The sequence below is a fragment of the Bos mutus genome, chromosome 8, assembly GCF_027580195.1.
Source record: "Bos mutus isolate GX-2022 chromosome 8, NWIPB_WYAK_1.1, whole genome shotgun sequence".
NCBI lineage: Eukaryota > Metazoa > Chordata > Mammalia > Artiodactyla > Bovidae > Bos > Bos mutus.
The window spans coordinates 36,366,502-36,387,503 of record NC_091624.1 but is presented as its reverse complement, the minus strand read 5'-3'; the positions used below and the strand labels follow the sequence as shown (position 1 = coordinate 36,387,503).

Below are 21,002 nucleotides of genomic sequence, written 5' to 3'. Positions count from 1 at the left end.
AAAGAAAGGCAATGCCAAAGAATGTTCAAACTACTGCACAATTGCATTCATCTCACACGCTAGTAAAGTGATGCTTAAAATTCTCCAAGACAGGCTTCATCAATACATGAACTGTGAACTTCCAGATGTTCAAGCTGGTTTTAGAAAAGGCAGAGGAACCAGAGAACAAATTGCCAACATCTGCTGAATCATGGAAAAAGCAACAGAGTTCCAGAAAAACATCTATTTCTGCTTTATTGACTATGCCAAAGCCTAACTGTGGAAAATTCTGAAAGAGATGAGAATACCAGACCACCTGACCTGCCTCTTGAGAAACCTATATGCAGGTCAGGAAGCAACAGTTAGAATTGGACATGGAACAACAGACTGGTTCCAAATAGGAAAAGTACAAATAGTACATCACCCTGCTTATTTAACTTATATGCAGAGTACATCATGAGAAATGCTGGGCTGGAAGAAGCACAAGCTGGAATCAAGATTGCTGGGAGAAATATCAATAACCTCAGATATGCAGATAACACCACCCTTATGGCAGAAAGTGAAGAGGAACTAAAAAGCCTCTTGATGAAAGTAAAGAGGAGAGTGAAAAAGTTGGCTTAAAGCTCAACATTCAGAAAACTAAGATCATGGCATCTGGTCCCATCACTTCACGGCAAATAGATGGGGAAACAGTGGAAACAGTGTCAGACTTTATTTTTTTGGGCTCCCAAATCACTGCAGATGGTGATTGCAGCCATGAAATTAAAAGACGCTTACTCCTTGGAAGAAAAGTTATGACCAACCGAAACAGCATATTAAAAAGCAGAGACATTTCTTTGTCAACAAAGGTCTGTCTAGTCAAGGCTATGGTTTTTCCAGTGGTCATGTGAGAGTTGGACTGTGAAGAAAGCTGAGCACCGAAGAATTGATGCTTTTGAACTGTGGTGTTGGAGAAGATTCTTGAGAGTCCCTTGGACTACAAGGAGATCCAACCAGTCCACACTAAAGGAGATCAGTCCTGGGTGTTCACTGGAAGGACTGATGCTGAAGCTGAAACTCCAATACTTTGGCCACCTCATGTGAAGGGTTTACTCATTGGAAAAGACCGTGATGCTGGGAGGGATTGGGGGCAGGAGGAGAAGGGGACAACAGAGGATGAGATGGCTGGGTGGCATCACCAACTCGATGGACATGAGTTTGGGTAAACTTTGGGAGTTGGTGATGGACAGGGAGGCCTGGCATGCTGCGATTCCTGGGGTTGCAAATAGTCGGACACGACTGAGCAACTGAACTGGACTGAACCGAACTGAAGTCTTACACAGCTCTACAGTACAGTTTGGTCAGCTCTTAGACTGAAGAAAATTCTCTAGTGCTGCTTCTTTAATGGGGCTTCCCAGGTGGCGCTGTTGTAGCCAAACCCCCTGGGAAACAAACTCACTCAGAAGGACCGTGCAGATAATGGAGTGCAGTTTATTACACTGGTGGGTCCAAGGCAGGGTTTCCTCTTTAGCCAGGCACCCTGACTGTTTTTTGTGTCTGCCTGTTATATCTCGTGTGTACGTGCCCAAGCCTACATTCCCAATTTTCTCAAGTCTGCTCTGAAAAATGTTAGAAGGAGATACAATTAAGTTAGTCATGTTTCACATTCTGAAGGTCAACTAGCTATGCAGTGCAGCCCACATTACTAGGCACCATTAAGATTACAGAAGGTATTCGATAACACAATGAGTTATCATATTCTTCTTCTCCAGGGAGTCTAGGTATGAGGTCAGCCTAGTCTGGTGTTTATCCTTCTGGGGGGCCTGCTCCATCACTGGTATGTTATCTCCATGGTTACCAGATATGTAGTCCAGAGTTCATTAAAAGTGCAAGATGGAGTTAGTTCAGTCTGGGTGATCTGCTTCTTCCCTTCTTCAGCACTAGTAGTAAAGAACTCCCCTGCCAATGCAGGAGGCGTTAAGAGATGCAGGTTCGATCTCTGGATTGGGAAGATCCCTGAAGGAGAGCATGGGAACCCCCTCCAGTATTCTTGCCTGGAGAATCCTATGGACAGTGGAACCTGGCGGGGCTACAGTCCATAGGGTCGCGAAGAGTTGGATAAGACTGAAGCAACTTAGCACGCATACTCACTTCTTTAATGAAGAATGGATAGTTCCCTACACAGAGACTGCAAGATGGTCTTCTGTGGTGTCTGGCCCTGAAAACTCTGAACAAAAGGGATCCACTCCATCTCTGAAAGTAGTTAATTTTTCAGAAGATTGCCAAATGCTTACACTTAGCTATTGAAAATGTTACTATGTGACAAAACAAGAGTGGTCTAACCTTGTCCTCACATCTCCATGTTTATGAGATGACCGTGTCCTCCATTTCCCAGTGTCCTCCACAGCTGGCCATCCGAAAGTCATTTATTCCACATACCAACAGGATTTCAGAGGTGCCTAGATTTTCACTTAGCCTCCAGCCGTCTTGAACTGCCAAACGCCCCAAGGAAGCACCATGACTCAGCAGTCCTCATGGATGACCAAAAAGAAAAGCTGACCGGACCTGGGCTGTTGGACCATGCTCCTTATAGCACCTTTTGAAAGTATACCCAGGTCCTTCCAGAAGATGTGGCCTTCTCCTAATGGAAGTTGATTAGAGTAAGCCAGGGCTCCTTGATTAGAATAACGAGGAACTTCTGAGGGCCTAGCTCAGCCCACATGCTTCTGAGAATACAGTCTGCATTCCCTGCCGAAGCCCTTAAGAACCTGACCTCCTCCATCGGGTTCAGCAGAGGCAGCAGTCCTTGGCAAGAAGGGCAGGATTGGAGAGTAAAGAAGAAACAGGAGGCCCACGGTCTGGGAATCACCTCGGTGTTTCCCGAGGTTGCTAGACAAAACCACACACCTGAGTGTTCTGGTGCATGTACCATGGGAGGGCTGTGCAAAGAAGGGTAAGTCTCTAAGGCAAGTCGAAATTATTAATTCCTTCAGCTGGGCGGGGGAGGAGGGTCAGTCTATCCCAAGCGTTTGAATCTGAATGTGAGATGTTACATAAAGGTACTAAGAAGACAGGTCGCTCGAATTCCGCGACCCCCTACCCCGGAAAAACAAAACTCTTACATCTTATTTTAAATAAAAAATGGGCACAAGAAATACTCAATAATAGTAGTAAAGTTACTTCTTAGCTTGACTGTCCTGGACTAGAATTTCCCTTCTCGGTCGGGGCGGTGGGCGCTGGGTCAGAGAGACGCCACCTTACACCGCGCGAGGGAAGCGGCACGCGGCGCAGCCCGGGTCGCCATGGAAACCACGGTGGCTGGGCTGACCCGGGGCAAACCCGGGCTGGTGGGTGGGGTTCCGCAGTGGCTGGTGGGGAGACAATAGAGCGGCGGCTGGGGGCTGCGAGAAAGGCCACAAGAAAAACTGCGGATTCGGGGTTCCCAGGACCCACAGCCCGGGGCCCGGGAAGGGTAAGAGAAAGTCGTTTCCCAGCCCACAATCTCCAAATCTGCCACATGATCCGAACCACGTGGTTAGACACCAGAACTCTAGGCGCTCACTCCCTCTGGCTCGCTAAATCAAAGTGTCCGCGGTGAGGACCCAGAATTTGCATTTAACCAGGTGCTTTATAGGGTCGGGGGGTTGGGAGACGGTGGGTTTGCCTGTTCTGTTTTCTCAGCGTGCCACGGTGATAGTAAAAGGATCCGCACCTCAGTTTCCTCCCTAGCGGTTCTCAAGGAGGGGCATTTCTGCGAGCTGGAAATGGAAACCCGGTGCAGTTTCTTGAACTAATGAGTAACTGATTGGAAGCGTCGCTGCAATTTTCGGGTTTCCCACTTGGGGGCAGCCTCTTCCTTCATTCCTATTCATTTGGCAAAGCGTGGCCCTCGGTGTCTAGTCCAGTTAATTCCGGCTGCAGTCTCCGTAATGTAAGGTCTTTATAGAAAGCGAATCTTGGGTGCAGAGAGACATGCCTCTTTAGGAGGAGTGGGACAGTAGCTGAACCTAGAGCTCTAAATGTAGGACTCTCTGAGCTCCAATTCCTGGTTCACACTTAGGGTACAGAACAATGAATCTGTGTTTGTGAAGAAATAATGTTTTTGTTGAGAGTAACATATGTGCACCAGAAAACAGATTTCTCAGCTCTCTGGGCCTTATCCTTTATTGGACGATGGGATTGGACCTCCATCTTGATTTGGACAGCCCTGGCCCTGGCTGGGCTTCAGAGTTAGGTCTGGACCTTGGGGAACCATGAGCCTCATAAACCCACTTTCAGGAGGCAGCATGGAGGTGAAATGGGAGAGGAACCCAGCAGCTACACTTGTGGGGAATTCCCATAGTGTAGTCCTCCCCGACAGTAAAAATGGAACCTACCAAATTTGCGCAGTCTTCCTTAGAAATCTAGATAGACTGAGCTCAATAGAATGGGTTAACCTATGGGTCTCTACTGACTTATGCATTTATATCCCATACTTTCTTATGATAACCTATGTTTATAGGTCTGATTTCTGTGTTATTGCATATATACCATGTGCTCCTCTTATACCATGCTCAGTCAGTTCAGTCGTGTCCCACTCTTTGCAACCCCATGAACTATAGTGGGTTTGCTATTTCTTCCTCCAGGGGATCTTCCCCACCCAGGGATTGAACCTGAGACTGCTGTGTCTCCTGCGTTGGCAGTGGATTGTTTACCACTGAGCCAGCTGGGAATGTTGTGTTATTGCATGCATGGCATATAACATCACATCCAAGCTCACATAGGCTGGAAGTGATAGGGCTGAAACTAAGCAGGATCCTGCAGGGCCTTCCCAGGAACAGATGTCCTGTGTCTCTGCATCTTTTTTGTAGAAGAGCTTTAGCCATTTAGACCTTTCCTGAATTCCAAAGAGCAATTTAATCAGAGAAGTGAGAAAATGCAAAAACAAACAATTGAGCAAGACAGAATAATAATAGTTCAGCCATAAAACAAAGGACCTTTAGTTCCTTCTCAAGTGCTATAGTTAATATCCTGCGCCATATCATTAAGTTGTTTTGCAGACACTTAAAACCCCCACCAGGTGGAAGAAGTCAACCCCATGCTGATCACTAGCACAGAAACCCCAGACTGATTGGAACCAGCAGGTTGATGATTATGATTCCTGAAATCACCCTGTTAACTTCCCCATCAACCAGTCAGAGAATTGTGCATGACCTGATGAAAGACCCTGTGATCCTCTCCCTCACACCGTTTTTAAAAAACCTACCCTGAAAGGCATCAGGGGGTTTGGGTCTTTTGAGCATGAGCTGCCTGTTCTTGATTGGCCCCATCTTGGGTGCCTTGCAGTAAACACTATACTTTCCTTCCCCACAGCCCAGTTGTTGCATGTCATTGTATGTTGTATGTTGGAGTTCTATGTTGGAGTTCTATGTTGGAGTTCTATGTTGGAGTTCTATGTTGGAGTTCTATGTTGGAGTTGTTGTATGTTGGAGTTGTATGTTGGAGTTGTTGTATGTTGGGTGAATGGACCCAAGTTTGGTTTGGTAACAGAGCCAGATCTTCCTTAGCACAAGACAGAACCCAGGCCCAGCACCAGGGCAGATGGCAGGGATTGGGGAGAACATCTGGTTTCATTTTCATGGTCACCTGAGTAATTAGTGTTTTCAAAGTTGGGAGTAGAGGGCAGTCAGCTTTCAAACCATGAGCAGAATAAAGTCCCCACTGTTGGCTTTTAAGTGTGAGCAGGAGGTAATCCTTCTTCAGAAGATATATGGCCAGGAAAAATTTGGAAGTTCATTAAAACGGGGTCAAAGCAAGTGACTTATTGACTGACAGAATTTGTATAGAGCCAGAGCAGAGAGCCAAGCTTGATTTTGAATTTCCTGGTTTCCTTGAGTGGGAGAAAGTAATGCTATTAGTAAGGCTTGGCAACAGCAGGGTTTCTTATTTCTTATTAATTTTTTAAAATTAAAAACTAAAAAAAAATTTTGTTTTGGTGGAGAGATAATAAGAGTCTTGGATAGAAAGAACCTGAAGGACCTGTGGGATACTTAAATGAACCAAAAACAGGTGTGTTGGGGCTGTATTCTGGATTATACGAATTTGTATTATAGGTGCTACTTAACACATTATCGGGGACTTCCCTGGTGGCTCAGATGGTCAAGAATCCATCTGCAATGCATGAGACCTGGGTTTGATCCCTGGGTCGGGAAGATCCCCTGGAGAAGGGAATGGCTACCCACTCTTGCCAGGGAAATCCCATGGACAGAGGAGCCTGGAGAGCTACAGTCCATGGGTCACAAAGAGTCAGACGCAACTAGCAGCTAACACATAGCATGTTACTGACTGGAGGACTTTTGCAGAAACTAATGTCTGTGGCTGGTGATTTGTTATGGAAGTGAATATTGAAACACTCTGGTCAATAATGTTAGGGTAACAAGAGACATATTCATATATCTCCAGTCAGTAAGTTGTTAAAATCATTAATATAGATAGGGTCAGCTGCTGCAGAGAAAACATTTTTGTGACTAGAGAGGATAGACATTTCAGGATACCCAAGGACAAAAAGATTTTGAAGGTGATAGAGATGGTTCTTTGAAATCCGAGTTTCCTTTTTGCTGTGCTCCACACAGACACAAAGTAATAGCTATTTTATCTGAAAAATAGAGAATGGAGATGGCAGAATACAGAGGGATTTCTCCATGCTAAGACTCGATTTCCCAAAAGCATTATGATTTTTTGGACACCCAAGAAACTTCTCTCTCATGTTTTAGGCCTCTATCAAAGAAAGGCTGAATCTCTGGAGGGGATGAATCAAAAGTTAAAAACGATAATAGAAAAGTCTGTGGTTTAAGCCTGCTCTTAAGTGTTAGTACGTTTAATTATGTGCGCTCCTGCCGGGAGCACATGGAAGGCTCATTTAAGCACAACAAAGATGCTGCCTGGAGCTTAGGAGGCTGTGCGGTCAGGTGGTGTGGGATTCCTGCTGGAGCGCTTCTCTTCCTGTTGACAGGCACACCCAGAGTGTTTTCAGTCTGCAGAGCTGGCCCAGAGTTAGACTCAAAGCACAGATGTCCTGAGAGAGGCAGAGAGAGTTTCCTGGCAATTCGTGTCTCTGTGTGAAACCAAGGAAGAACTACAAGCGAAATGTGAGCATCAAAGATGCGAAGCTGAGCAAGGCTCACATACTCAGCTACTGAAAGAAAAGGGCCTGGGGCCCGTTGCTTTCATGCATGGTCACAGTAATTAAATAGCAGGTGTCAGAAAATATCTGACGGCTCTTAGGCTTGAACAAGTGTTTGATAACAAGCAGTAGACAGTCTTCAAAAAAGTTCATTCCCAAAGTTGTTTGTATGTCCGCGAAGATGTTTTCATTCTCAGAACAGGTCCTCCAAACCTGTTTACCCCTGTAGACATTCATTTATTTTGTGGTCACCAACAGATATTTAGTAAGAACCTCCTGTATGCCCACAGAGTGTGAAACATAGAACAGTGAAGAAGCAGACAGAAATTCTAGCTACAATGGCTTAGATTCTAGTGGGAGGAAACAGACCATAAATACAAAGTAAGAAATAAGAGAAGCATGTTATGTTTTAGACAGGGATAAGTGCAAAAGAGAAGTAACAGGGTTGGGGAAAAGGAGTACAGGCATGCAGTTAGGGTAGACCTCACTGAAAAGGGGACATTCAAGCAAAGACTTCAAGAGGTGCAGAAGTTAACTGTGCTGGTGTTGGAGGCTTGAATCCAGGGCTGTGGGGAAACTGAAAGCAAAGGCCCTGAGGTGGAAGCATGATGGTGTGTTTGAAGAACAGAAGGAGGCAGTGTGACTGGTGGGGGCTGCCAGGTGGGAGAGTGATGGGAGATGAGGTCAGAAAAGCAGTGGTCAGAGCAGTGGCTCTGGGGAGTCTTGTGTTCTTTTGACATGTTGGAGCATTTTGAGAAGAATGGTGTGGTCTGACTTTTTAAAATATTGAGATGCAATTCATTTACTGTTCAGTTCAGTCACTCAATTGTGTCTGACTCTGCAACCCCATGAATTGCAGCACGCCAGGCCTCCCTATCCATCGCCAACTCCTGGAGTCCACCCAAACCCATGTCCATCGAGTCATTGATGCCATCCAACCATCTCATCCTCTGTCATCCCCTTCTCCTCCTGCCCTCAATCTTTCCCAGCATCAGGGTCTTTTCAAATGAGTCAGCTCTTCGCATCAGGTGGCCAAAGTATTGGAGTTTCAGCTTCAACATCAGTCCTACCAATGAACACCCAGGACTGATCTTCTTTAGGATGGACTGATTGGCTCTCCTTGCAGTCCAAGGGACTCTCAAGAGTTTTCTCCAACACCACAGTTCAAAAGCATCAATTCTTTGGTGCTCAGCTTTCTTAAATTCACCCATTTGCAGTATGTAGTTCAGTGCTTTTTAATCTATTCAGAGTTGTGCAGCTATCAGCATCATATAATTCCAGAACATTCTCATTATCCCCAAACTCGGTACCCATTAGCAGTCACTCCCCACCATGCTCCCATCCCCCAAGTCCCCGGAAATGACTAACCTACTTTCTGTCTCTTTGAAAGTTTGGGGGCATTTCATGAAATGGAGTCATATAACATGATAGCCTTTTCTATGTGGTTTTTCTTTCATGTTGTAGCACACATCAGTGTAACAGAGCTGGTTCTTAGACTCTTCAAATCAATGGAAATTGATAAGAGGCCAGAGAAGAAACTTAGGCAAGGCTTTACTGGGACTCATGCTGCATCAGGAGGGAACAAAACAAGTAACAGGTTCTTTTGTTCACTCCTTGAGTGAAGGTGAGTTGTTGCCTTACATGCGGTGAGGGTAGGGGCAGGTCCAGGGGTCAGGCAGGATGGGGTGACTTAGGCCCCTTCTCTGATGGTATTGTGTGTAGGGGACATAGAAGTTGGGTTTTTGGTCTTTTTATATCTTGTTCATAATTTTCCCCAACTCTGCATGCATGCAGTTATTTGTAGTCCTTATTTGGATCTTTGATCCATTTTGACTTAATTTTTAAAATTTGGTGTGAGAAATAGTTTCAACATCATTTTCTGTGTGGCTATGCAGTTATCCTTTTGTTGAAAAGGCTTTTCTTTCTGCATTGAATTGTCTTGGTACCCTTATCAAAAATCAGTTGTCCTAAATGTATGGGTTTCTCTCTGGAGTTTCAGTTATATTTTTGGATCAACCTATCTATCTTTGTATTCTGTTTCTTCAGGAGATGTTTGTTGTCCAGGTACAAGCACTTGTAGCAAAGGGTCCCAGGTCCCACATGTCTCATCAGTACCTCATTTTTTCCCATAGCTGAATAATACTGCATTCTATGGATATACCACATTTTATTTATCCATTAATTCATTGATGAACATTTGGGGGGAGTTTTCACTTTTTGTGCTATTATGGCTGATGTCACAGACATTCGTGTTTAATTTTTTTATATAAACATATGCTTTCAATTTTCTTGGTTATATACCTAGGAGTGGAATTGAAGGGTTGTATGGTAATTCAGTATTTAACTTTTTAGGGAACTCCCAAACTGTTTTTCACAGCAGCTATACTTCAGCAATCATGAGAGCTTCAATTTCTCCATATCCTTACCATCTTTTAAATTTTTTTAGCCATCCTAGCAGGTATGAAATGGTATTTCATTGAGCTTTTTGATTTGCATTTTCCTAAAGACTAATGATGTGAAGCATCTTTTCATGTGCTTAGTAGACATTTGTATGTCTTCTGTGGAGAAATATCTATTCATATCTGTTACTCATTTAAATTTTTTTGTTTTTACAGAGTTGTAAATGTCTTTATATATTTTAGATACTAGACTTTTTACAGATGCATGATTTAAAAATATTTTCTCTCATTCTCTGGGTTGTTTTTTCACTTTCTTTATATAGTCCTTTGAAGCACAAAAGTGTTTAATTTTGATGAGTTCCAATTTATCCATTTTTAAATTCTATTGATAGTGCTTTGTGTCATGTTTTAAAACCATTGCCTAATTTAAGATCACCAAATATTATGCATATGTTTTCTTTTAAGAGTTTTACAGTTTTGGTTCTTACATTTAGGTCTTTGATCCATTTTGAATTAAATTTTTAATTTGGTGTGAGGAATAGGTACAATGTGTGGATGTCCTGTTGCCCTTTTGTTGAAAAAGCCATTTCTGCTTTGAATTATCTTGTACCCTTTTCAAACATAAGTTGTCCATAAACATATGGGTTTATTTCTGGAATATCAATTTTATATCATGGATTAACCTGTCTATCCTTATGCCAGTACTATAGTGCCTTGATTACTGTAGCTCTGTATTAATTTTTGAAGTCTAGAGGTGTGAGTCCTTTAAATTTGTTCTTTTTTTTTGAGATTGTTTTGGCTATTCTGGGTGCCTTGCATTTTCATATGAAATTTTAGGACCTACTTTCCAATTTCTGCAAAATAAGCAGCTAGGATTTTGATGAAGACTGCCTTGAATCTGGATATCAATTTGGGGAGTAATGCTATCTTAATAATACTGAATCTTCTCATCGGTGAACATGGAATGTATTTCCATTTATTTAGGTCTTCTTTAATTTCTTTCAATGATAATTTGTTGTTACAGTGTTCAGATCTTGCACTTATTTTTTTTATTAATTATTTTAATTGGAGGCTAATTACTTTACAATATTGTAGTGGTTTTTGCCATACATTGACATGAATCAGCCATGGGTGTACATGTGTTCCCCATCCTGAACCCCCCTCCCACCTCCCTCCCTATCCCATCCCTCAGGGTCATCCCAGTGCATCAGCCCTGAACACCTTGTCTCATGTATCGAACCTGGCCTGGCAATCTATTTCACATATGATAATATACATGTTTCAATGCTATTCTCTCAAATCATCCCACCTTTGCCTTCTCTCACAGAGTCCAAAAGTCTGTTCTTTACATCTGTGTCTCTTTTGCTGTCTCACATATAGGGTCATTGTTACCATCTTTCTAAATTCCATATATATGTGCTAATATTGGTGTTTTGTATTATTGGTAATTTTGGTAATATTGGTGTTAATACTTGGTGTTAGTATTGGTGTTTTTCTTTCTGACTTACTTCACTCTGTATAATAGGCTCCAGTTTCATCCACCTCATTAGAACTGATTCAAATGTGTTATTTTTAATGGCTGAGTAATATTCCAAGGTGTATATGTACCACAGCTTTCTTATCCATTTGTCTGCCAATGGACATCTAGGTTGCTTCCATGTCCTGGCTATTGTTAACAGTGCTGTGATGAACATTGGGGTACACGTGTCTCTTTCCCTTTTGGTTTCCTCAGTGTGTATGCCCAGCAGTGGGATTGCTGGATCATAAGGCAGTTCTATTTCCAGTTTTTTAAGGAATCTCCACACTGTTCTCCATAGTGGCTGTACTAGTTTGCATTCCCACCAACAGTGTAAGAGGGTTCCCTTTTCTCCACACCCTCTCCAACATTTATTATTTGTAGACTTTTGGATCGCAGCCATTCTGACTGGTGTGAAATGGTACCTCATAGTGGTTTTGATTTGCATTTCTCTGATAATGAGTGATGTTGAGCATCTTTTCATGTTTGTTAGTCATCTGTATGTCTTCTTTGGAGAAATGCCTGTTTAGTTCTTTGGCCTATTTTTTGATTGGGTTTATTTTTCTGGAATTGAGCTGCCTGAGCTGCTTGTATATTTTGAGATTAATTCTTTGTCAGTTGCTTCATTTGCTATAATTTTCTCCCATTCTGAAGGCTGTCTTTTCACCTTGCTTATAGTTTCCTTTGTTGTGCAAAAGTTTTTAAGTTTAATTAGGTCCCATTTGTTTATTTTTGCTTTTATTTCCTTAACTCTGGGAGGTGGGTCATAGAGGATCCTGCTGTGATTTATGTCAGAGAGTGTTTTGCCTATGTTTCCTTCTAGGAGTTTTATAGTTTCTGGTCTTACATTTAGATCTTTAATCCATTTCGAGTTTATTTTTGTGTATAGTGTTAGAAAGTGGTCTAGTTTCATTCTTTTACAAGTGGTTGACCAGCTTTCCCAGCACCACTTGTTAAAGAGATTGCCTTTTCTCCATTGTATATTCTTGCCTCCTTTGTCAAAGATAAGGTGTCCATAGGTGCATGGATTTATCTCTGGGCTTTCTATTTTGTTCCATTGATCTATATTTCTGTCTTTGTGCCAGTACCATATTGTCTTGATGACTGTGGCTTTGTAGTAGAGCCTGAAGTCAGGCAGGTTGATTCCTCCAGTTCCATTCTTCTTTCTCAAGATCGCTTTGGCTATTTGAGTTTTTTTGTATTCCATACAAATTATGAAGTTATTTGTGTTAGTTCTGTGAAAAATACCGTTGGTAGCTTGATAGGGATTTTGAATCTATAGATTGCTTTGGGTAGTATACTCATTTTCACTATATTGATTCTTCCAATCCATGAACATGGTATATTTCTCCAACTATTAGTGTCCTCTTTGATTTCTTTCATCAGTGTTTTATAGTTTTTCATATATAGGTCTTTTGTTTCTTTAGGTAGATTTATTCCTAAGTATTTTATTCTTTTCATTGCAGTGGTGAATGGAATTGTTTCCTTAATTTCACTTTCTGTTTTCTCATTGTTAGTGTATAGGAATGCAAGGGATTTCTGTGTGTTAATTTTATATCCTGCAACTTTACTATATTCATTGATTAGCTCTAGTAATTTTCTGGTGGAGTCTTTAGGATTTTCTATGTAGACGATCATGTCATCTGCAAACAGTGAGAGTTTTACTTCTTTTCCAATCCGGATTCCTTTTATTTCTTTTTCTGCTCTGATTGCTGTGGCTAAAACTTCCAAAAATGTGTTGAATAGTAGTGGTAAGAGTGGGCACCCTTGTCTTGTTCCTGACTTTAGGGGAAGCGCTTTCCATTTTTCATCATTGAGGATAATGTTTGCTGTTGGTTTATCATATATGGCTTTTATTATGTTGAGGTATGTTCCTTCTATGCCTGCTTTCTGGAGGGTTTTTTTTTTTATCATAAATGGGTGTTGAATTTTGTCAAAGGCTTTCTCTGCATCTATTGAGATAATCATATGGTTTTTATGTTTCAGTTTGTTCATGTGGTATATCACATTGATTTTGCAAATATGGAAGAATCCTTGCATCCCTGGGATTAAAGCCCACTTGGTCATGATGTATGAACTTTTTAATATGTTGTTGGATTCTGTTTGCTAGAATTTTGTTAAGGATTTTTGCATCTATGTTCGTCAGTGATATTGGCCTGTAGTTTTCATTTTTTGTGGCATCTTTGTCAGGTTTTGGTATTAGGGTGATGGTGGCCTCATAGAATGAGTTTGGGAGTTTACCTTCCTCTGCAATTTTCTGGAAGACTTTGAGTAGGATAGATGTTAGCTCTTCTCTAAATTTTTGATAGAATTCAGCTGTGAAGCCATCTGGTCCTGGGCTTTTGTGTTTTGGAAGATTTCTGATTACAGTTTCGATTTCCATATTTGTGATGGGTCTGTTAAGATTTTCTATTTCTTCCTGGTTCATTTTCGGAAAGTTATGGTTTTCTAAGAATTTGTCCATTTCTTCCAAGTTGTCCATTTTATTGGCATATAGGTGCTGTAGTAGTCTCTTATGATCCTTTGTATTTCTGTGTTGTCTGTTGTGATTTCTCCATTTTCATTTCTAATTTTGTTGACTTGATTCTTTTCCCTTTTTTTCTTGATGAGTGGCTAATGGTTTGTCAATTTTATTTATCTTCTCAAAGAACCAGCTTTTAGCTTTGTTGATTTTTGCTACAGTCTCCTTTGTTTCTTTTTCATTTATTTCCACCCTAATTTTTATGATTTGTTTCCTTCTACTAACCCTAGGGTTCTTCATTTCCTCTTTTTCTAGTTGCTCTAGGTGTAGAGTTAGATTATTTATTTGATTTTTCTCTTATTTCTTGAGGAAAGCTTGTATTGCTATGAATCTTCTCCTTAGCACTGCTTTTACTGAATCCTATAGGTTTTGGGTTGTCGTGTTTTCATTGTCATTCGTTTCCATGCATATTTTGATTTCTCTTTTTATTTCTTCTGTGATTTGTTGGTTATTCAAAAGTGTGTTGTTTAGCCTCCATACATTTGTATTTTTAATAGTTTTTTTTTTCCCCCTGTAGTTGACATCTCATCTTACCACACTGTGATCAAAAAGGTGCTTGAAATGATTTCAGGTTTTTTTGAATTTACCAAGGCTAGATTTATGGCTCAGAATATGATATATCCTGGAGAATGTTCCTTGTGTACTCGAGAAAAAGGTGAAATTCATTGTTTTTGGGTGAAATGTCCTATAGATATCTATTAGGTCTAACTGGTCCATTGTATCATTTAAAGTTTGTGTTTCCTTGTTAATTTTCTGTTTAGTTGGTCTATCCATAGGTGTGAGTGGGGTATTAAAGTCTCCCACTATTATTGTGCTACTGTTAATTTCCCCTTTCAACTTGTTAGCATTTGCCTTACATATTGCAGTGCTCCTATGTTGGGTGCATATATATTTATAATTGTTACATCTTCTTTGATTGATCCTTTGATCATTATGTAGTGTCCTTCTTCATCTCTTTTCACAGTCTGTCTCAAAGTCTATTTTATCTGATATGAGTATGGTTACTCCTGCTTTCTTTTGGTCTCCATTTGCAAGAAATGTCTTTTTCCAGCCCTTCACTTTCAGTCTGTATGTGTCCCTTGTTTTGAGGTGGGTCTCTTGTAGACAGCATATGTAGGTGCCTTGTTTTTGTATCCATTCACCAGTCTTTGTCTTTTGGTTGGGGGATTCATCCCATTTACATTTAAGGTAATTATTGATAAGTATGATCCCATTGCCATTTACTTTGTTTTTTAGAGTTTATAAACCTTTTCTGTGTTTCCTGTCTAGAGACGATCCTTTAGCATTTGTTGAAGAGCTGGTTTGGTGGTGCTGAATTCTCTCAGCTTTTGCTTGTCTGTAAGGCTGTTGATTTCCCTTTCATATCTGAATGAGATCCTTGCTGGGTACAGTAATCTGGGTTGTAGGTTTTTCTCTTTCATCACTTAAGTATGTCCTGGTATTCCCTTCTGGCCTGAAGAGGTTCTGTTGAAAGATCAGCTCTTATCCTATGGGAATACCTTGTGTGTTATTTGTCGTTTTTCTCTTGCTGCTTTTAATATTTGTTCTTTGTGTTTGATCTTTGTTAATTTGATTAATATGTGTCTTGGGGTGATTTGCCTTGTATTTATCCTGTTTGGGACTCTCTGGGTTTCTTGGACTTGGGTGGCTATTTCCTTCCCCATTTTAGGGAAGTTTTCAACTATTATCTCAAGTATTTTCTCATGGCCTTTCTTTTTGTCTTTTTCTTCTGGGACTCCTATGATTCGGATGTTGGGGCATTTAACATTGTCCCAGAGGTCTCTGAGGTTGTCCTCATTTCTTTTAATTCTTTTTTCTTTGTTCCTCTCTGCTTCATTTATTTCCACCATTCTACCTTCCACCTCACTTATCCTGTCTTCTGCCTCAGTTATTCTGAGGTTATACTGCTGGTTCCCTCCAGAGTGCTTTTGGTCTCAGTTGTTGCATTGTTCGTTATCGACTGACTCTTTTTTATTTCTTCTAGGTTCTTGTTAAACATTTCTTGCATCTTCTCAATCTTGTCTCCAGACTATTTATCTGTAACTCCATTTTGTTTTTAAGATTTTGGGTCATTTTTCTGAATTCTTTTTCAGATAGACTCCCTATCTCCTCTTCTTTGGTTTGGTTTGGTGGGCATTTATCATGTTCCTTTACCTGCTGAATATTTCTCTGCCTTTTCATTGTTTAGATTGCTGTGTTTTGGGTGGCCTTTCTGTATGCTGGAAGTTTGTGGTTCCTCTTTATTGTGGAGGTTCCTCCCTGTGGGTGGGATTAGATGAGTGACTTGTCATGTTTTCCTGGTTAGGGAAGCTTGCATTGGTGTTCTGGTGGGTGGAGCTGGATCTCTTCTCTCTGGAGTGCAATGAAGTGTCCAGTAGTGAGTTTTGAGGTGTCTGTGGGTTTGGTGTGACTTTTGGCTGCCTGTATTTTAATGCTCAGGGTTATGTTTCTGTGTTTTTGGAGAATTAGCTTGGTATTTCTTGCTCTGAAACTTCTTGGCTCTTGGGTAGAGCTTGGTTTCAGGGTAGGTATGGAGGCTTTTGGATGAGCTCTTGTCGATCAATGTTCTCTAGAGTCAGGAGTTTTCTGGTGTTCTCGTTTTGTATTTAAGCCTCCTGCCTCTGGCTTTCAGTTTTATTCTTACAGTAGCCTCCATCCATACAGCACCAATGATAAAACATCTAGGTCAATGGTGAAAAGATTCTCCACAGTGAGGGACACCCAGAGAGGTTAACAGAGTTACATGGAGAAGAGAAGAGGGAGGAGGGAGACAGAGGTGACCAGGAGGAGAAGAGGGGAAATCAAAAGAAGAGAGGAAAAATCTAGCCAGTAATCAATTCCCTATGTACTCTCCACAGCCCGGAACACCCAAAGAGACTCACAGAGTTAAGTAGAGAAGAGAAGGGAGGGGGGCGGATAAAGGTGACCTGGGGGAGAAAAAAGAGAGTCAAAAGGGGAGAGAGCAATCAAGCCAGTAATCACACTTTGAAGATTGGATTCTTAAAGGTACAAAGTTAATAAATACCAAAAAGCAAAGATTAAAAGTCTAGATAGAGATTAGACTCTTAAAAATATGGTATTATAAAAACAAAACAAAATCTCAAAAATTATAAAAAATATATAAATGAAATTTGCTTTAAAAATAGGATCTTATTTTTTTGCAAAGTAATAGGTTATAAAAGTGAAAATTAAAGGGGTAATAAAAAACTTAAAAAAATTTTTTTAATTAAAAAATGATAATAGTAAAATATATCTAGGAATTTCTCTGGAGCTGTTGAGGGTAGTGTGGGGTCAGTTCAGTTTTACATAGTTCCTTGTTCCGGCTTCTTCTCGAGGTCTATAGGCCCCTTCCAATGTAGTTAATACTAACTACAGGGTTTTAATCTGTTGCACCTGTCACTTCCAGAGCGGTTCCCTCTTTGTTTATTTTGGCTTCCTCTGTTTGCAGGTATCTTCAGTGTCTAATTTCCATTCTGACCCAAGGGGGCGAAGGTGGTCACTTGTTTAGGCTCACTTGTTCAGTTGTGCTGTGGGGAGGGAGGAACACTGCAAACAAACATCACCGGTGTGTGTGGGGAGTGCTCGCAGTGCCTGGGCCACACTGGGTTTGCCCGCCTCATGGCGTGTGTGCTTTCCCAGTCTACTCAGGCTCCAGGTTGCTCTGCAGGGGAACTATCATGCATTTCCCAGGTCTAAGCCGTTCAGGTTCTCGGGTACTCCACAAAGGCACAGACTCGGTTGGTTGTACCTTCTGTGCCCTTCCCAGGTCTGAGCAGTTCAGGCGACCAGGTGCACTCTCCCAGGTGGGCAGTGAGTCTTGCCACCTCCCTGTTCCCAGCCCCAGGTCTTACCATCTCCCCGTTCCCAGCCCCTCGGTTTCCTGGGTGCACAGGGAGAGCGCCGTCTCAGGTGTGCCGTGTGTCTCCTCTGGGGAGCTGATCTCTGACTGCCACCCTCCTGGCGGATGTCAACCATCCAGGATCCCAGAAGACTTGGTTAGCAACTGGGAGCCTGCTCACAGTTTGGTGGAGGATGCTGTCTCTGGGTCCCTCATTGCCCCTTACCTTCCTGTTCTGGCTGTCGCCTGCCTGCCTCTCTGCCTCCGGCGGGGGGATAGGCCAGTCTGCAGCTGGCTAGCTCTCCTCTGGTATTCGCTCAATCCTTTGTTCTGTGAGCGGACCAAGCTCTGCCTTAGAGCTTTTCAAGGGAAAGTTCTCTCTCTCTCTCTTTTTTCCCTCTCTCTCTCTGGCTATCCCACAGTTTGGGTTGCTGTCTCACGTTAGCTCCCTCAGATTGTCCTCAGGGTATTCAGGCCCCATCCTTACCCTAAGCATGCAACCTGCACCTCCCTGTTCAGCCCCTGCTCGCTGCTGGCAGACGTGAGTGTCTGGGCTACTTCTCTGCTGGGAGTTGTGATTAGGCATATAATCTGTGGGTTGTTTGTTTGTTTTTCCTCCCGGTTATGTTGCCCTCTAAGATTCCAAAACTCCCCACAAAGCCGCCGGTGAGAGGGTTTCCTGGTGTGTGGAAACTTCTCCTCCTTCATGACTCTCCCTGGAATGGGTGGGTCTCCGTCCCTAACTCTTTTGTCTCTTTTTATCTTTTATATTTTGTCCTACCTCCTTTTGAAGAGAATGGGTTGCCTTTCTGGGTGCCTGGTGTCCTCCACCAAGGTTAGAAGTTGTTTTATGGAATTTGCTCAGCGTTCAAATGATCTTTTGATGAATTTGTGGGGGAGAAAGTGGTTTCCCCGTCTTATTCCTCTGCCATCTTCTTCTTCTTTTTTTTTTTTTAATGTAAGGTTTATTGAGGTATCATTTACATACAGTAAAACTCTCCCAGTTTACATATATAGTTCTGTAAGTTTTGAAAAACATATATAGTCATGTAATTCCACAAAAGTCAAGTTATAGATATTTTCAAAGCTCTTAGGAAAAGTTCCATCATGCCTCTTTATAATAAATTTTGCCCCTCCACCGTACTCTCTGGAAACCATTGATCTTTTTCTTGTCAACAATGTCATAAAAATGGAATCCCACAGTATTTAGCCTTTTGTATCTCACTTCTTTCACTCAAAACACTGTTTTGAGATTCATCCATGTTTTGCATGTATCAGTAGTCTGTTCCTTTTTACTTCTGAGTAGTAGTCCCATTTATAGATGTACCATAATTTCTCTCTCCCCTAGTTGGCTTGTTTCCAGTTTTTGACAATGATTAAAGATGCTATAAACATTTTTTATGGTTTTATGTGAATATCAATTCTAATTTCCTTTGCAAGGATACCTGAGAATGGGTGTTGCTGGGTTGTGTGGAAATTTATGTTTAACTTTCTAAGAAACTGCTGAAGAGTTTCCCAAAGTGGGCCTTTTTGTGCCCACTGGCAGTGTATGAGAGTTCCCAGTGCTCTGCATCCTCACTAGCCCATGGTAATGCCACCTTTTATATTTGTCTGTTTACATTCTAATAGGTTTATTGTGGTATCTCAGTGCAATTTTAATGTACATTTCCCTAATGACTAATAGTTTAGAGAGTCTTTTTTATGTTCCTGTTTGCCATCCACATCTCTTTGATGAAGTGTTTCTTCAAATCCTTTGCCCATTTTTATTTATTTATTTTTTCATTTTTATTTTTTTATTGTAACCATTTACAAAAGTAAAAATCATTATTAGCTCAAGCTCCAGTTAAAAGCTGAAGGCTGAATTTGTTCCCTGGACCAGCAGTTTGCCAGTCTTTGTTATGGGTCAGAAAGTGTTGGTCAATATACTTTTTACTGACCCAGAGCAAAGTTTAAAAATAGGGTAATGTAGTGAGCCAAGTTCATTCAGTTTAAAGAACTGCCCTCTGCTCTGAGTTCATGTCCTTCCTCCATTTTGAGGGAGAGAAAAGCATTAAAATCTTCTCTTTCTTATTGATGATATAGGTATTGATATAGGAATATTGATGATATAGGTAGTTTTGTCTTTTTTTTTTTGTTTTTTTTATAATGTAAATTTTTTTAAATTTTATTTTATTTTTAAACTTTACATAATTGTATTAGTTTTGCCAAATATCAAAATGAATCCATCACAGGTATACATGTGCTCCCCATCCTGAACCCTCCTCCCTCCTCCCTCCCCATACCATCCCTCTGGGTTGTCCCAGTGCACTAGCCCCAAGCATCTAGTATCGTGCATTGAACCTGGACTGGCATCTCGTTTCATACATGATATTTTACATGTTTCAATGCCATTCTCCCAAATCTTCCCACCCTTGCCATCTTCTTATTTTGTTAAATCACTGAGTATTTTATTGTTTGTGATGCTATTGTAAATAGAATTTTCTCAATTTCATTTTTTAATTGATTTTTAAGAAATTATTTGTTTTTGGTTCTGCTGTGTCTTGGTTGCTGGATGGGCTTTTCTCTAGTTGCAGCGAGTGGGGCTACTCTTTATTGAAGTGCGCAGACTTCTTATTGCAGGGGCTTCTCTTGTGGAGCATGGGCTCTAGGGCACGGGCTTCAGTAGTTGTAGCTCGTGGACTCAGTAGTTGGGGTTCCTGGGCTCTAGAGCACAGGCTCAATAGTTGTGGCAAATGGGCTTAGTTGCTCTGCAGCATGTGGGATCTTTCCAGATCATGGATTGAACCTGTGTCTCCTGCGTTGGCAGGCAGATTCTTTACCACTGAGCCACCAGGGAAGCCCTTATTTTCCTTTTTGATCGCTCATTGCTAGATTATAGAAATAAATAGTTGATTTTGTATCCTACAAACTGGTTGGACTCATTTGTTAGCTCTAATAGTTTGTGTGTTCTGTAGATTTCACAGATGAGAATAGAGATGGTTTTAATTCTTCCTTTCCAGTTTATATATGCTTATTATTTTATTTCCCTGCTTAATTGCTCAGGGTAGATGCTCCAATGCAATGTTGAATAGAAATGGTAAGATAAGATATTTTCCTGATCTTTGGGGCAAAGTTTTCATTTGTTGCTCATTAGGCATGATGATAACTGTAGGTTTTTCTTGTTAATATGCTCTTGACAAGGCTGAAGAAGTTTATTTTCCTAGTTTGCTGAGTGTTTCTGTCAAGAAAAGATGTTGGATTTTGTCAAAAAAGAGGCATACTTCAGAGAGATTGCAGGTTCGGTTCCAGACCACTGCAATAAAGTGAATATTGCAATAGTGAGTCATGAATTATTTTGGTTTCACAGAGCATAGAGAAGTTAAGTTTACACTATACTGTAGTTAAGTGTGATAGCATTATGTCTAAAAAATGTACATACCTTAATTTAAAAATGCTTTATTGCTAAAAATGCTAACCATTATCTGAGCTCTCATCTAGTTGTAATCTTTTTGCTGGTGGAGGGTCTTGCCTCAATGTCAATGGCTTCTGACTGAGCAGGGTGGTGAAGCCTGGGGGTGGCTGTGGCAGTTTCTTAAAATGACAACAATGAAGTTTGCCACATCAATTGA

At 41.2% G+C, this 21,002-nt stretch overlaps 1 long non-coding RNA gene across 3 annotated transcripts in view; it reads left to right on the top strand.

Moving 5' to 3' along the window:
* The first annotated feature begins 3,311 nt into the window (after positions 1-3,311).
* LOC138988877 (uncharacterized) overlaps positions 3,312-21,002 on the top strand; it is a 99,190-nt gene continuing 81,499 nt past the window's right edge. For all 3 annotated transcript variants that reach the window (XR_011465091.1, XR_011465094.1, XR_011465093.1), the window contains exon 1: positions 3,312-3,430. This is a non-coding gene — a long non-coding RNA (uncharacterized lncRNA). The remainder of the gene's footprint in view (positions 3,431-21,002) is intronic.